The sequence below is a fragment of the Nyctereutes procyonoides genome, unplaced genomic scaffold, assembly GCF_905146905.1.
Source record: "Nyctereutes procyonoides isolate TBG_1078 unplaced genomic scaffold, NYPRO_anot_genome, whole genome shotgun sequence".
NCBI lineage: Eukaryota > Metazoa > Chordata > Mammalia > Carnivora > Canidae > Nyctereutes > Nyctereutes procyonoides.
The window spans coordinates 68204953-68220128 of record NW_026575049.1 but is presented as its reverse complement, the minus strand read 5'-3'; the positions used below and the strand labels follow the sequence as shown (position 1 = coordinate 68220128).

The following is a 15176-nucleotide window of genomic DNA, read 5'->3' as shown; positions in this document are numbered from 1 at the left end:
AAAGTACATTGAAATGTAGCACGATATTCTGTTAAAGGGGTTCTTTAATCCAGCCATTGGTTCAACAGGTTTGTGTGTATAACCGGCTAAGTTTAGGTCAGAGTGAAATGATTAGGTCTTTCAAGCAACCACTCGCAGGACTTGGACACTAAAGCTTTAAGAGATGGGAACTCTGCAGAACCACCGAGAAAAACAGGGTATATTCCTGCGGGTTCCATGAAGACCAGATCCAAGGGCGGCACCAAGATGGATACATCATCGTGTTTTGTGAAACTCAGGGGAGAGAGGGAGTTTGCAGAGCATTTCCTTATAGAGGTTATAGCAGAAGACTGTGCGTACAGCCGGTGCTCAATAAATGAAATGCCAAGAATAAGGCCCTTAAAGGTTGTGTGAGGGCTTGATGTGAGCCGATATGTGCGGTTCTGGTGTCTGCTGTAGCCGGTGGGTTCTCTGCGTAGTTCACGGAGCTCTGAGGATGACGACTTGGGGGTGGGGAGCGAGCAGTAGTGTGGACGGTCATGGCTTCTAGGTTATGCTTCTGAAACATCTGCTTATTTTTGTTGTTTCAAACTCGTGCTTTCAGTCCTGATACGTCCCATATGGCCCCGTTCTAGAGGGGTAGAGAATGTAGGGCAAAGTCAGGGAGTCTTTTCTACTGAAAATCTCCCCTTCCGCCCCTTGAAGAAGGTGAGGGACCTGAGTAGAGAGTGTGATGTCAGGGTTAAGACAGAGCAACCGCCATACATGACCGGTGAGGAAAAGTTTCAAATCCAAATATTTATTACGTAGTGAATACAATAATTTAAGGTCACAAGAACTTTACACTATTCTTTTTCTTTCTCCTTAAAAATGCCATTAAAATTTATTTATTTATTTATTTATTTATTTATTTATTTATTTATTTATTTATTTGAGAGAGAGAGAGAGACAGAGAGAGAATGAGCATGAGCATGATGTGGGTGGGGTCAGGGAATCTCAAGTGGGATTTCAAGCAGATTCTACAGCAAACACAAAACCCAGCTCGGGCCTTGATCCTATGACCCTAAGATCATGACCTCAGTCGAAATCATGAGTTGGATGCTCAACTGACCGAGCCACCCAGACGTCCCTTAAAAATGATATTTTGATTTCATCATGTAGCTATTAACTCTGAAAGAAGCTGATATTGGAAACATTGACTTGGAACTAGATTTTTCTGTTGCTTTATATTAAAAAAAAAACAACAACAAAGGAATAGTGCAAAGAATCTCCAGTGTGAACTTCAGCCGTGAGATCTGAACCGACGATGCTCTAGAGAGCAAAGAAAAATGGAAATATCTTCACATCAGTGTTGACTTAAATAGTAGAGACGGACTCCTTTGCAAAGAAGTGAGCCGCCCCCGCGTTTACTCAAGTGTGTCTGTTCTGTCCAAATCAGTTATGAGGGCAGTTATGGAGTTCCTTTAAAAATGTCCCTGCTTCTCAGTGGCCTTGATTCTCAGGGTGAAATCTTGCGGTGAAATCTTTTCCAGATCCCCTTCCCTGTAAGGGGCTGAGTGAGAGGAATCATGGAACGTGTTTGGAAATAGAGCTTTAGAACTCCTTCAGCCTCAGAGGACTTGCTCGGGGCAACATCTAACAAAACAAATTATGAAACACCCACTGTGGAAGCAGCAGCAGCGCTCCTTTAAGGTATGGTTAATTGAGCCAATAACACACACGGAGGAACAGCCCAAAGCACTTGCGTTTCAGTCTCCTGGCTCACTTACTGGGCATACTGGGCATGTCCTAACAGCCTCGTAAAACACAACCAATTGTCTCTTATTTCGTAATTAGCATCTTGTAGAGTTGACAGTATGGTTATGATTGGATCGAGCCAGAAACGAATGCCCACTTTTACCTGCACAGAACATAGCCTCCTCACGGGAACTAAAGGAATAGCGTGGAACAGGAGAGGAGGAGCTGCCCACTACGTGAAGACAAAGCAAAAATGTTATCAGGAGCTCCTTCAAACCTTTAGAGAAGAAAATAACAAAAGTAAGCCGGATCTTAGCTCTATGCATGATTCCTTAGTCTGCTTAGTCAGCTGCCTCCTCCTTCGCAGAAGACTGGCTGGGTACAAGCGGAGTCAGAAGAATCAAGTACCAGGTGCAAGCTTACCTTCTTTTCATAGATTATCTCATTTAATCCTACCAACCAACCACCAGGAAGATACGACGACTGTCTCCTTTTACGGGTGAGGGAAATGAAGCACAGAGAGGGAACGTTGGGCTCCAAAGACACATTTTCAGGGACTCTGGAATTCTGTGAGAATTAGCATTTTCTATGATCTTATCTTTTGTTTTAATCTGAAAAAAAATTAACATAAGCATGTTTGCGGAATCACATCATAATTGGGTATGGGCCTGTGTTGTAACTTCTTTTTGCCTATGTAAATTCCTGCCTCCTGTGAAGCCACAGACTTGGCGAGAGAAGGATTTAGTCATTAAGGTCACATGCTTCTGACCGTCTTATGATATACTCCACGGAAGGAAGAAAATCTCTAAATACAGTCTGTATCCCATGTTGGGGTCTTTTCCTTTCTTCATTGGCTGCCAATTCTCAGTGGCTGTTTTGTTTCCCTAATTTTTTATGTATTTTCAGTGTAGAAAAAGTGGAGATAAGGGATTCTCTGCCTTCCTAATATTATCTGTATTCCTACAGTTATGATGTTGAAAAATTACGAGGATTCCGTTGGGATAGGTGCTTTAAAAGAGAAAGTTTGTCTTAAGGCGCTAAGTGAGGCCCTTGGGAAAACTGGTACAGCCTTCACATGTTTCTGAACAAATGAATATCTTTGTGGTTATGTTGTCAAAGTGAGAAAAGAATGTCATGTCATGCCACCCAAATAATTTTGAAATAAACTTTTCATTTTGTAATATGTTAGATTTATAGAATAGCCACAACTATAGTAGAGTTCTTGTCTATTTCTTACCAGTTTCCACTAACGGCAATTCTTAACTTACACATTTGTCAAAACTAAGAAATTGATATTTACACATTATATTTATTTATTTACTTATTTATTTTTTAAGATTTTATTTATTTATTCACGACAGACACACAGAGAGAGGAAGAGACACAGGCGGTGGGAGAGGCAGGCTCCATGTAGGGAGCCCGATGCAGGACTTGATCCCGGGACCCCGGGATTATGACCTGAGCCGAAGGCAGATGCTCAATCATTCAGCCACCCAGGCAGCCCTTAAACATTACTTTTAACTAAATTCCAGATTCTATACATATTTCACCAATTTTTACCAATTTTTTCTGTTCCAGGATCCAATTCAGGAGACCACACTGCATTTATCTTCTAATAATTGTGTCAGAAATATTAAATAATTATTTTAAATATTTATTTATTTGTTTGAGAGAGAGAGAGAGTGCGCTTGAGCAGTGGGAGGGGCAGAGGGAGAGGAGAAGCAGACTCCCCACTGAGTGTGGAGCCTGACACAGGATTTGATCTCACAACCCAGAGATCATGACTTCGGTTGAAACCATGAGTTGAAAGCTTAAGCAACTGAGACACTTAGGTGCCCCTGTCGGAAGTATTTTAAACAAAAATCTCAACTAATATTTGATTCTTCTTCATTCTAAGAATTAGTATGTTGCAGTTACAACAAACGTTTTATTAATATATCATGAAATAAATGTTTAATAATACCCTTTCTTCCAATTTTCAAATCAGAGTACAAATCAAAACATTTCTTACACAATTTACTATCTAATTTTACTTTAAGTATGGAAATTTAATTTTAACTAGTCTTTTCCTCTTACTATGTTTAGATAACTAGTTGGCTAGATGGGTTTCTTTAAAATACATAAGACAAAAAAAAATAAAAAAAAATACATAAGACAGGCTATTAGGATCTATAGATAAAAAGAATAAGTTTGATGTCTGTATAACCAGAACTATGTACAATGTGCACATCCATTCTTTGAGCTAAAAATTAACAAATTGATAAAACAAAAATAGTTTTGATGCATTACAGAACCTTCAGATGAATACCTGGACAGTAAAGCACTGTCAGATGGTAATCACTCTCTGCCTGCCTCTTGATACACAAATGTATACCTTCAAACAGATATGCAGTGTTATGATAAAAAAAGTAAAGTTTCTTTCTTTTTTTTTTAAGATTTTATTTTATTTACTCATGAGAGATACAGAGCGAGCGAGCGAGAGAGAGAGGCAGAGACACAGGCAGAGGGAGAATCAGGCCTTATGCAGGGAGCCCGACGTGGGACTCGATCCCGGGACTCCAGGATCATGCCCTGGGCCAAAGGCGGTGCTAAACTGCTGAGCCACCGGGGCTGCCCTAAAGTTTTCATTTATTTCAGCAGTATTATATTTCACCACTATCACCTGTATAATATCATGAAATAAACCTCACTGAATATGTAGCTTACATATCAGGGGTAAGGTACTTAATACAGTTTTTTTTTTTAACCTTTACATTTTTTTGGTTCAATAAATAACTCGTCATATCCAGGAAAATGAACACTTTCCAAGAAGCCAAACTCACTCCTCTTCCCCTTTATATATTTTTACTGAACTGTGGCAGTTAGCTAGTGTACTATATGGCAGATAGCTCTACGCATTTATGTCTTTGCTGTCTGAAGAATTCAGCTAAGTTCGCCTACCTCCTGATCTTGACCTGAACTCACTTACGTGTCTGGGCACGGGCTATGAGGCAGCTGGTTTGGCTGGGCTTAGTGGGATGACTGGGTTCTGCTCCACATGACTCTCACTTTCCTCCTGGGCTAATGGACTAGCTGGGTCTATCCTCCTCATTGTGATGGTAGAAGCACAAAGCAAGCCCAGGTTTTCATGCTTCCTCTTGCATCACATCCACTATTGCTCCATTGGCCAAAACAAAGCAAGTGGCCAAACTTCTGATCAAAGGGTGAGAAAATATATCCCACATCCTGATGGGAGGAATAGCAAAGTCACCTGGAAAAAGGCACAGAGACAGAGACGGCTGCAAATGTATTGATCAACTACCAGCTTCTTTCAAGGATTTAGCCGTCTCGTAACAGGGGCCTATGTCACAATGTTGGAAATTCAGTACAGCCTGGGTTTGTAAGGAATACATACAGAAACATTTCAAAGCCTGAAATTGCAAAATACAGCACCTAACTTCTGTCATAAGGTTTAGCAAAAGCAATCAGTAGGGTGGAAATCATGATTTACAGGTTTTATAGACCCAGTTAGCACTTAACTGAATCACACATGCCCACATCACTGATGAGGACTGATTTCTCAGTCTTGGACCACCTAAGAATGCCCTTTCCTTTTATATCCTTGATCGTCATTCCGGAAAATTCAGGTTATTCTTCATGTGGGAATGGCAGGAGGCAGAGGGCTACATGCAATTCAGAGAATGGATTCATTCTGAGTAATAAATGTATTTATTTTCATCATACCTATAAACATTGACTTTTTTTGAAGGATGTTATTATGTGGCAAGGTTTCAGGGTATTTTTAAGAGGTATGACAGGAATCAATTTCTTAAATAAGCACTGAATTATCACAGCTACTTTTTTTCCAAATGGATAATTCTAGGGAGGTTTAAAAAATCCTGTCTTTACTCCATTTTGTGATGTAAATAATTTAGGATAATAAAGCAGAGTGAGGTGAAGATGAGTGTTATGGTCTGAATTTTTGTGTCTTCCCCGATCATATGCTGAAATCCTAATGCCCAAGGTGATGGTGCTAGAAGCTGGGGCCTTTGGGAGGTGATGAGGTCATGAAGGAGGAGTCCTTATGATGGGATTAGGACTTTTAAACAAGGTCTGAGAAAACTCCCTTCTGCCTTCCCCAAGTGAGAAGACAAGAAGTTGACAGCTTCACCCAACCTTACTGACACCCTGATCTCAGACTTCCAGATTCCATAATTGTGGGAAGTAGTTGTCCATTGTTTATAAGGCACCCAGTCTGTGGCATTTTGTTATGAGAGGACTAGGACAATACGGGAAAAAAAAAATGTAACTTTTTTGTGTACTTAGCATGACTTATGAGCTGACAACCTAGCTTAAATTTTCCCACCCCACCGATGTTTCAAATGAATCAAGTACTCACAACACTCAGTAAACAAAACAACAGCAATAACGACCAAAAAAAAAAAAAAAAAAAAAAAAAAGGAAGGAAGAAAGAAAGAAAGCACAAAAAAATAGAAGAGGAAGTGGCTTATTTACTTGGGTTAGACAAGCAGTAGAGATAGTGATGGCATCAATTGCTCATCACCTAGACTCTCCTACCCTTGGTTTCAAGATAGAATATTTTTACCATCTGGGCATTGTTCCTCAGGGTGTCATGAAAACACTAATGACTTCCCCTGAACTAGCCTAATTTGCTCCTAAATTCTTGTAATTTTTCTGTTTCTTAGAGCAGGAGTCAAATCAGGCAGAGTTAGATTGCAGATTGTCTTCTGAACTAGCAAGTCAGCCCCAAGTGGGGCTGGGCATACATGCGGGCACTTCCATCCCTCTGTACTTACCTGTCCGAGCACAGCTTACTCTCCATCAGTCCCTCTCCTGCAAGGTTGGAGGATGGAGTGGAGTTCTCAGGAAGCTGAGTGGTAAAGCTGCCTCACTTGCTTGTTTATTCTCAATATCCAGCCTGAGAAGTAGAGAGAGAGTGATTTAGCCACTTTTCGGCTCAATGACTAAGCTAGTCAATGAGATAATCAATTAATCCCATTGATTAATGAACAAGAACAAACTTCCAAACGCTGATGCGGACCAGTTCACGGTTGTTGTTTTTGAAATCATGATTTACGAAACAAAGAAACAAAGCTTGCTACTGGAATGTTAACATTAGTATGGCCTGCACTTTACTTTTCAAAATTGAGGGAGGCGATGGGGATGGCACTGGGCGATATTCTGCACAGTAATATTTCATACGTATAGACCATAACCTGTGGTGGTTTTTTCATCCCGGGTCCTTAAAGGTCACAAACAAGACACGAGTCTTGTAAACACCCACAAAGCGAAAGGGCTGCATTTCAGAGAAGGCTCTTCCTCTCTGGTCTCCCATCCATCATGCTTTTGTATCTCCCTCCCTTGCTTCTCCCTCCTTCTCTCTTTTTCTTTTCTAAATTTATAGACATGTTGCAAGAATAATACAATGAACTGTCTCATATTGTTCACCTAGATTCACCGATTATAAACCAAACACTTGGGGCGCCTGGGTGGCTCAGTTGGTTAAGTGTTCGACTCTTGGTTTTTGCTCAGGTCACAATCTCATGGATCTTGAGATCAAGTCCCACGTTGGGCTCCATGCTCAGCGGGGAGTCAGCTTGAAGATTCTCTCTCTCTAACTCCCCCCCACCCCCGACTCTCTCTCTCTCTCAAATGGATAAATCTTTTTTTTTTTTTTTTTTTTATGATAGTCACACACACAGAGAGAGGCAGAGACATAGGCAGAGGGAGAAGCAGGCTCCATGCACCGGGAGCCCGACGTGGGATTCGATCCCGGGTCTCCAGGATCGCGCCCTGGGCCAAAGGCAGGCGCCAAACCGCTGCGCCACCCAGGGATCCCTCAAATGGATAAATCTTTAAAAAAAATAAACCAAACACTTTGCCACATCTGGTATCTCTCTTCACATGTAATTACTATTATTATTACTATTACTATTTTTTCAGAACTCGTTGAGAGTAAATTGCAGACAACGTGGCCCTTTACCCCTAATCTAAATATTTTAGCATGCATATCCTGGGAGTGACAACATTCTCTAACATAATCATAGTGCAATTATCAAATACAAAAAACTTAACATAGATTTAATAGATTTTTTAATAGATTTTTTCTTTCATGACATAAACATTTCTGAAATAGAGCTTTTTTTTTTTTTTTCTTTTTTCTTTTTTTAAGACTGTCCCTCACTTTGGGTGTGTGTGGTATTTCCTGAGGATCAGATTTAAGATAATACCCTTTCGGCAGGTATAATACATTAAATGATAGTGTGGTCTTAGAGCATCATGAAAGAAGGCATGTGATGTCAGTTTGTCCCATTAGTGATGCTAAAATAGAACACTTGGTTTTATATCTACCAGATTTAGCCATTGTAAAATCATTTTTACTTTCATAATTAAAAAATAACCTGTGATGAGGTGTTTTAAGGTGGTATAGATGTCCTGCTCTCCATCAAACTTTCACCTAACAGTTTTTGCATCTACTGATGCATCTCACCTGAGTTTATTATTATTATGATGGCTGTAAAAATGGTGACTCTTTTGTTATTATCCAGAAGATAGAAAAAAAAATTTATTTAATTATTAATTGGGAGCCTGATTTTGTTATACATAATTTGAATACTAAGACCTAAGAAGTTTCCTAAATTCAACATCAGAATTTTCTATTTCTGTCAACATTAGAATTTTCTAATTTCCTTTTATTTTTTTAGTGATAATACTGCATAGTGGTAATTCCTGTAATGAATAGTTAATGTTTATTAAATGCTTATGTGTTGGGCACTATAGAAAGCACTTATGGTGCCTCATTTGTCTCACAGTTATTATTAGCTTTATTTTGCCAAGGAGAATAGGAAGGATCAGAGAGGTTAAATACCCGGCCTAAGGTCGCATAGCTAGTTTGTCCTGAACAGCTAGTTTTGCATCACTCACCATCGTTTGTGCTGTGAAGTAATCAAATGGGAAGGAATTGCTCTGCCCTGGGAATGTGGTCAGCGCCTTTGCTTCCAGTTCCAAGGCCAGCTCTACTGTTAAATATTGAGTCTCTTTCAGTGCAGCCACGAGCTGGAGGATTCAACTAGCACGGAGGTGAATTCAGTCTCTGATGTGAAATAGCGTAACAGAAACTGTGATGTAGCACAAAGCAGTGGTTTTCAAATGCTCTCAGGAGGCATTTTTTCCCCTTTTGTGACCAGAGGTTTTGGATGAGTTTCCTTTTTTCTTCTCCTCCCCATTCCCCCACCCCCACCAGTTTTACTGAGATGGAGTTGACCTGCAATACTGTATGCACTTAAGGCATACGGTACAATGGTTTCATATATGCACATCAAATACCACAAGTCACAAACGCAAAAATGATGCTCTTCGTTGTTTACAGTAGCCCCCCCCCTTGTCCTTAGAGAATATGGTCGGAGGCCCAACACCCGGCCCCATGCCTGACACTGCATATGTCATACATACTACATATGCAGGATGTACTGTTTTCTCCTATTCATACGCATCTAAGATAAAGTTTAATCTGGGGACGCCTGGGTGGCTCAGTGGTTGAGCGTCTCCCTTTGGCTCAGGTCGTGATCCCCGGGTCGGGGATCCAGCCTGCTCCTCCCTCTGCCTGTGTCTCTGCCTCTCTCTGCGTCTCTCATGAATAAATAAATAGAATCTTTAAAAAGAAAAAAAAAAACAGTTCAATCTGTAAACTAGGCACACTAGGAGATTAGCAGCATTAGCACAATTATAATATTTTTAAATTAAAAAAAAAGATTTTATTTATTTAATTGACAGAGAGCAAGAGAGCAGAAGCGCGAGGAGTAGCAGAGGGAGAGGGAGAAGCAGGTTCCCTCGCTGAGCAGGGAGCCCAAGGCGGGGCTCGAGCCCATGACCATACGGGGCTTGATCCCATAACCGTGGGACCATGACCTGAGCCCAAGGCAGACGCTTAACCCCCTGAGCCACCCGAGCCACCCGAGCCACCCGGGCGCCCTTATGACAATATATTGTAATGAAAGCTATGTAAATACGGTCTCTCAAATTCCCTCCTGGGCTGCGCTGGCCCTTCTGGTGGTGCCACAAAATGGCAAAATGCCTGGGCGAGGAGATGACGTGGCCTGAAGGGCGGTGGGCACCTGCCGGCCTACGAATTCATCACAAGAAAGCAGGTGCTTGCAGACCGCGGCTGACCCCGGGTGACACCTGCTGACCCCGGGTGACACCTGCTGACCCTGAGTGACACCTGCTGACCCTGAGTGACACCTGCTGACCCCGGGTGACCCCTGCTGACCCCGGGTGACACCTGCTGACCCTGGGTGACCCCTGCTGACCTTGGGTGACACCTGCTGACCCCGGGTGACCCCTGCTGACCCCGGGTGACACCTGCTGACCCCTGCTGACCCCGGTGCCGACGCCGAGGCCGAGGCAGGCGAAGGCGCCGAGAGGGGACGACAGCAGGTCGCTGCCGGCGAGCCGCGCTTCCTGCCGCAGCCCCACTGCGCGTGTCGACGCCCCATTTTTCGCGCACGGACACCGTAAGGAAGGACCGAGGGCGCCCTGCCGCGCTCGGCCTCGTCTCGGGGTCCTCGCCTCGCCGTGCGGCCGAGCGGGAGTCGGCGCGGAGCCGCGAGCCCTCCCGGCCCCGGGAGACGGGCCGCGGCCCAGGGAGACCCGGCCCCGACGCGGTGCAGGCGGAGGCCGCGGGGGAAAACCGCGTGCGAACGGGGCCTGGCGGCGGACGCGGCTTCCCGCCCGGGCCCGCCCGCCGCACCCGCGCCCGCAGCCCCCGCCCGCCTCCCGCAGGGGCGCCCCGGAGCCGACGCGGGGCGGGGCCAGCCGCCTGACGTCACCACGCGGCGCCGCCCGCATCGCCCCGCCGCCCGCGCCGCCGGCGCCTCTTTGACGTCACCGCCGCCCGACTGCTCTTCCCGGAGGCCGGCGCCCGAGGCCCGCGAGGTACGGCCGTTCGGAGCTGGGGCGGGAGTTTCTCTCGTGTTTCTGCACAGTTCGCCCCCTCTGGGAGCCCCCGCGGTTTTCACACCCGGCTGGCCGACAGGAGCGCCACCCCCCCCCCGCTCACCTGGGCCCCTCACCGGCGCGCTCCCCCCGGCTCACCTGCGCCCCTCACCGGCGCGCCCCCCCCGGCCTCACCTGGGCCCCGGGTCCCTCACCGGAGCGCCCCCCCCCGGCTCACCTGCGCCCCTCACCGGCGCGCCCCCCGCCCGGCCTCACCTGGGCCCCGGGTCCCTCACCGGCGCGCCCCCCCCCGGCTCACCTGCGCCCCTCACCGGCGCGCCCCCCCCCCCGGCCTCACCTGGGCCCCGGGTCCCTCACCGGCGCGCCCCCCCCGGCTCACCTGCGCCCCTCACCGGCGCGCCCCCCCCCGGCCTCACCTGGGCCCTGGGTCCCTCACCGGAGCGCCCCCCGAGCCCACCTGGGCCCCTCACCGGCCCGCCCCCGCGGCTCACCTGGGCCCCTCACCGGAGCGCCCCCCCCGCTCACCTGGGCCCCTCACCGGAGCGCCCCCCCCCGCGGCTCACCTGGGCCCCGGGTCCCTCACCGGCGCGCCCCCCGCGGCTCACCTGGGCCCCTCACCGGAGCGCCCCCCCCCCCCGCGGCTCACCTGGGCCCTGGGTCCCTCACCGGCGCGCCCCCCGCGGCTCACCTGGGCCCCTCACCGGAGCGCCCCCCCCCGCGGCTCACCTGGGCCCCGGGTCCCTCACCGGCGCGCCCCCCGCGGCTCACCTGGGCCCCTCACCGGAGCGCCCCCCCCCCGGCTCACCTGGGCCCTCACCGAGGCCCCCCCCCCGGCTCTGGGCCCCTCACCGGCGCGCCCCTCCGGCTCACCTGGGCCCCTCACCTCTCTCCATCCAGCCTGCAGGTGGCTTGTCTGTGTTTCTCCCTGTTCAGCTCCTCTGGCACCTCGGCAGGGGGAGGAGCCCTGAGGTGACGTCACAGCTGTCAGGGCCCCCGTGGCAGAGCGAACGCCGCACTCGTGACGTCCACGAGGTCACCTGGTTGATGTATTTTCACGCCCCCGGAGGTCGAGGTGCCTCGGCCGAGGTTCAGGTGCCTTGAACGCGCCTCTGTTGGCCGCGATCCCGTGTCTGCGGGACGCAGGTGTCTGCCCCGCCAGCGAGCTCTGGGCGGCCTGATCCTGTCCCCGGCCGGGAGTCCCTGTGTCCTGACGACGCTGGGTCCCAGGAGTCGGGCAGGCAGTCTCCTGCTGAGACTCAGGAAGCCGCTTGCGGCTGCTGTTTGGTTGAAAGGTGGAATAACGGGCGTGCGGGCGCGGCTGCATCCCGGGGCGCCCATCCCGGGGCTGCATCTCGGGGCTCCATCGCGGGGCTCCTCCAAGGTGCCGCGGGATGCTGTAGCGGCCTTCAGGTGCCAGCGCTGTCTGCGTCCCACTCGGAGGACGCTCTCAAGCGGTTCCTTACAGTTGTCTCAGCCACCGATTCCAAGCAGTTGGCCCTTCCATATGTTTTTTTTTTCAATATGGGTTCATTCATTCATTCATTCATTCATGAGACAGAGAGAGAGAGAGGCAGAGACACAGGCAGAGGGAGAAGCAGGCTCCATGCAGGGAGCCCGACGTGGGGCTGGATCTCGGGACCCTGGGGTCACGCCCTGGGCCAAAGGCAGGCGCCCAGCTGCTGAGCCACCCAGGGATCCCCACAATATGGTTTTGAATGGTCTACATTGGATCAGGATATTTGATCCTTTTCACTCTAGTAAATTAGTAAACTGTTGCTACCTGCAAATGTACTGACTGGTAACCGAGCCAAGCACTGTTCTAAAAGGTTTACCAATATTGTTCATTTCACTTTTACGATAGCCCTATATACTGTTACTATTTTAGAGATGAGACTGTTGGAGTAAGCAAATTCCCCGGTTCTGGAAGGTAGTTTTGCTGCTTCATAACTAATTTTGAAAACGCTTTGAGGTAAACACTAGCATTAATAATAGAAGTACATTCATTGTGTAATTTGATGTAGTTATTCATCTCAATTTTGAGCGACCTTTTGTGATTTAGATCTTCTGTTATTGGACTTTGGGATAAATTTGGCTTTTTTGGAGGTCAACACCTTTAAAAGGAAAAAGTCAATCTTAGGGATTTTACTGTAAGTCTGAAGGAGAATTATAGGTGGCATCGACACGGACTGTCTGCTAAAGGAACAACATTATTGATAGACTGTTGTGTGTACTTTTCACCATTATTTTCTAAGATAAAGCAGTACAAAGAGGTCATTATGGTAATAGAAATCTGGTGCAGCATCTGCAGATGTCTCTCTAGTTCCAAAAAAATTATAAATTGCATTTTTTTTTCTGGCTTAGTTCATAATCATATGTAACTCTACTTAGCATAGGAGTGGAAGTAGCCCCAGAATGTACATTATGGTGTATTTTTGTTTTGGATCTATGTGGTGACTTCCTAATATCTTTAAGTACAGACTCTAATCCATATTAAGATTCCCCAAGGTTTGTCCCCAGTTTGCTTTCTTTGGTTTTGGACAGGTAGCAAACAGTTATATGTACCTAATATGTGGGAAGACCTTGCATTAGTCATGTGCAGATGCAAATGTCATGCAAAGTAAGTCTTGCCTTGAAGGAACAGCATAGAGGATAAGTAACCAGTGGAATGCTCTGCGCAGAGGGGTGTCAGGACCTGATTTAGCTTTTAACAGTATCACTCTGGCTGCTATGTTAAGAATAGATTGGTGGAGAGTGTGGTAGGCAAAAGCCAAGAGACTAAATAGGAAGGTGTTGTAATAATTCAGTGAGATTATACTGACTTCATAGGGTGAAAAGAAGTGAGTGCGGTGAGAGGCAGTTCAATTTTGGATGTATTTTGTCGGTAAAGCTAACAGATTTGTTTATGGATTGAAAATGGATTGTAAGAGTGAAATAATTGTCAGGATCTGGAGCTCGAGCAACTAGAAGGATGGAATTGCCATGAACTAAGGAGTGAAAAACTAAGGAGCCAGTTTGTGGGGGAAGATTAGAAGTTCCGTTGTGACATGTTAGGTTTGAGATGACTGTAAGTCATCCAAGTGGAGATGTCGAGTTACTCAACCTGGAGTTCATTGTGGCGAGGGAGTTCATTGCTGGAAAAGAACATTTGGGAGTTGTCAGTGAGCAGATGGTATTTAAAATAGGGAGACTGGAGATAATCACCAAAGAAGTGAATGTACAGAAAAGAAAAGTAGTACAAGACCTGAGTCCTTAGGCAATCTAGCCTTTATAGATTTGGGGAGATGAAGAACCAGGAAAGGAGACAGAATGAATGAATCACTGGTGAGAAACAAGGACAGTTTTGAGAGTCTAGTGTTGTAGGATTCAGGGCTGAATAGTGTGATCATTTTTGTCGAATGCAATGAACAAACGGACCAAGTAAAATGAGGTTTGACACCATCGGATTTATCAAGATACATTAGAAGGAGTATGACTGATGAATATATAATAAGTCTGGAGAACCTTGGGAGCAAAGAAGAGATACTTTTGTTTGGGAGCTATGAAAGCCTTTTGATGCTGGTTTAAAGAATTGATGTTTCACCAGGCTCAGAATACAAGGGGTGCAGTGTGAGGATGGGGTACTCCAGCCAGGGGGAAAGGCCTTACTCTTTCCCTTCAAGACCATACTTCCCAGTCAGTTGTTTTAAGGATGCTTTTGCAAGTCCTTGCTCAGCCATTCCCTCATTCTGGATAGCTATTCTTGCTCTAGGCCTACAGAACACTACTAAAGAAATTCACAGAAGACACGATTTAATGTTAGTTATCCTCAACCAGATCCTTGCTCTGTTCCCTGACAATTCTTTTATTTATCCCTATTCCTCCTAGCACATAATCTACAGTGCCATGTAAATGAATAATGTTTACTGAGCACTTACTACATGCTGGGCACTGAGGATTCGTTTATTTAATGGATACTTATGTAGCATCTATGACATGCTGCCATGATGCTTGGAATATAATAATGAGCAAAGACTTGCCCTGTACCAGGCTTACAGTCTAGCGTGGATGGTGGACAATCATCAGATAATCACAGAAATACAAAATTATAACAATGATAAGGAGAAACCAGGATGCCATGAGACTCTAACATGTGGATATGACTTGATCTGAGTGATGAGCGAGCTGGGTTAAGTAGGCAAAAAATGGTGGTGACTGGGAGTCCTCACAATTCTAGGAGTTCTAAGAGAACAAGACTGTAGAGGCGTATGTACCATGAGAATAGGGAGAAAATGGCTAGAAAATTTATGTGTAGAAAAAGGAATCTATTCATATGGTTTTGAATGAATATAATAGGGCTAAAGAATGTAAGTTTGAGGGGCACCTGGCTGGCTCCGTGGTTGAGTGTCTGCCTTTAGCTCAGGTTGTGGTCCTGGGATTGAGTCCTGCATCAGACTCCCTGCAAGGAACCTGCTTCTCCCTTTGCCTGTGTCTCTGCCTCTCTCTGTGTCTCTGATGAATAAATAAAT

The 15176-nt window shown here is 46.2% G+C and overlaps 1 protein-coding gene and 1 long non-coding RNA gene across 8 annotated transcripts in view; one reads left to right on the top strand and one right to left on the bottom strand.

Moving 5' to 3' along the window:
• Positions 1-26: 26 nt before the first annotated feature.
• LOC129511482 (uncharacterized) lies at positions 27-11758 on the bottom strand. 7 transcript variants are annotated; one of them, XR_008664838.1, is made up of 3 exons: positions 11555-11758; positions 8641-8809; positions 27-6634 (listed from the first exon to the last, which is right to left on the bottom strand). It is a non-coding gene; the product is annotated as an uncharacterized LOC129511482 (long non-coding RNA). The 7 variants fall into 7 exon arrangements; XR_008664834.1 differs by having other exon boundaries at positions 11542-11612; XR_008664837.1 differs by lacking the exon at positions 11555-11758 and adding an exon at positions 10775-10788.
• The window catches only part of C1D (C1D nuclear receptor corepressor), a 19137-nt gene continuing 14523 nt past the window's right edge, over positions 10563-15176 (top strand). Inside the window, exon 1 of the mRNA XM_055328210.1 lies at positions 10563-10650. The gene's annotated coding sequence lies outside the window, so the exon portion shown is untranslated. The remainder of the gene's footprint in view (positions 10651-15176) is intronic.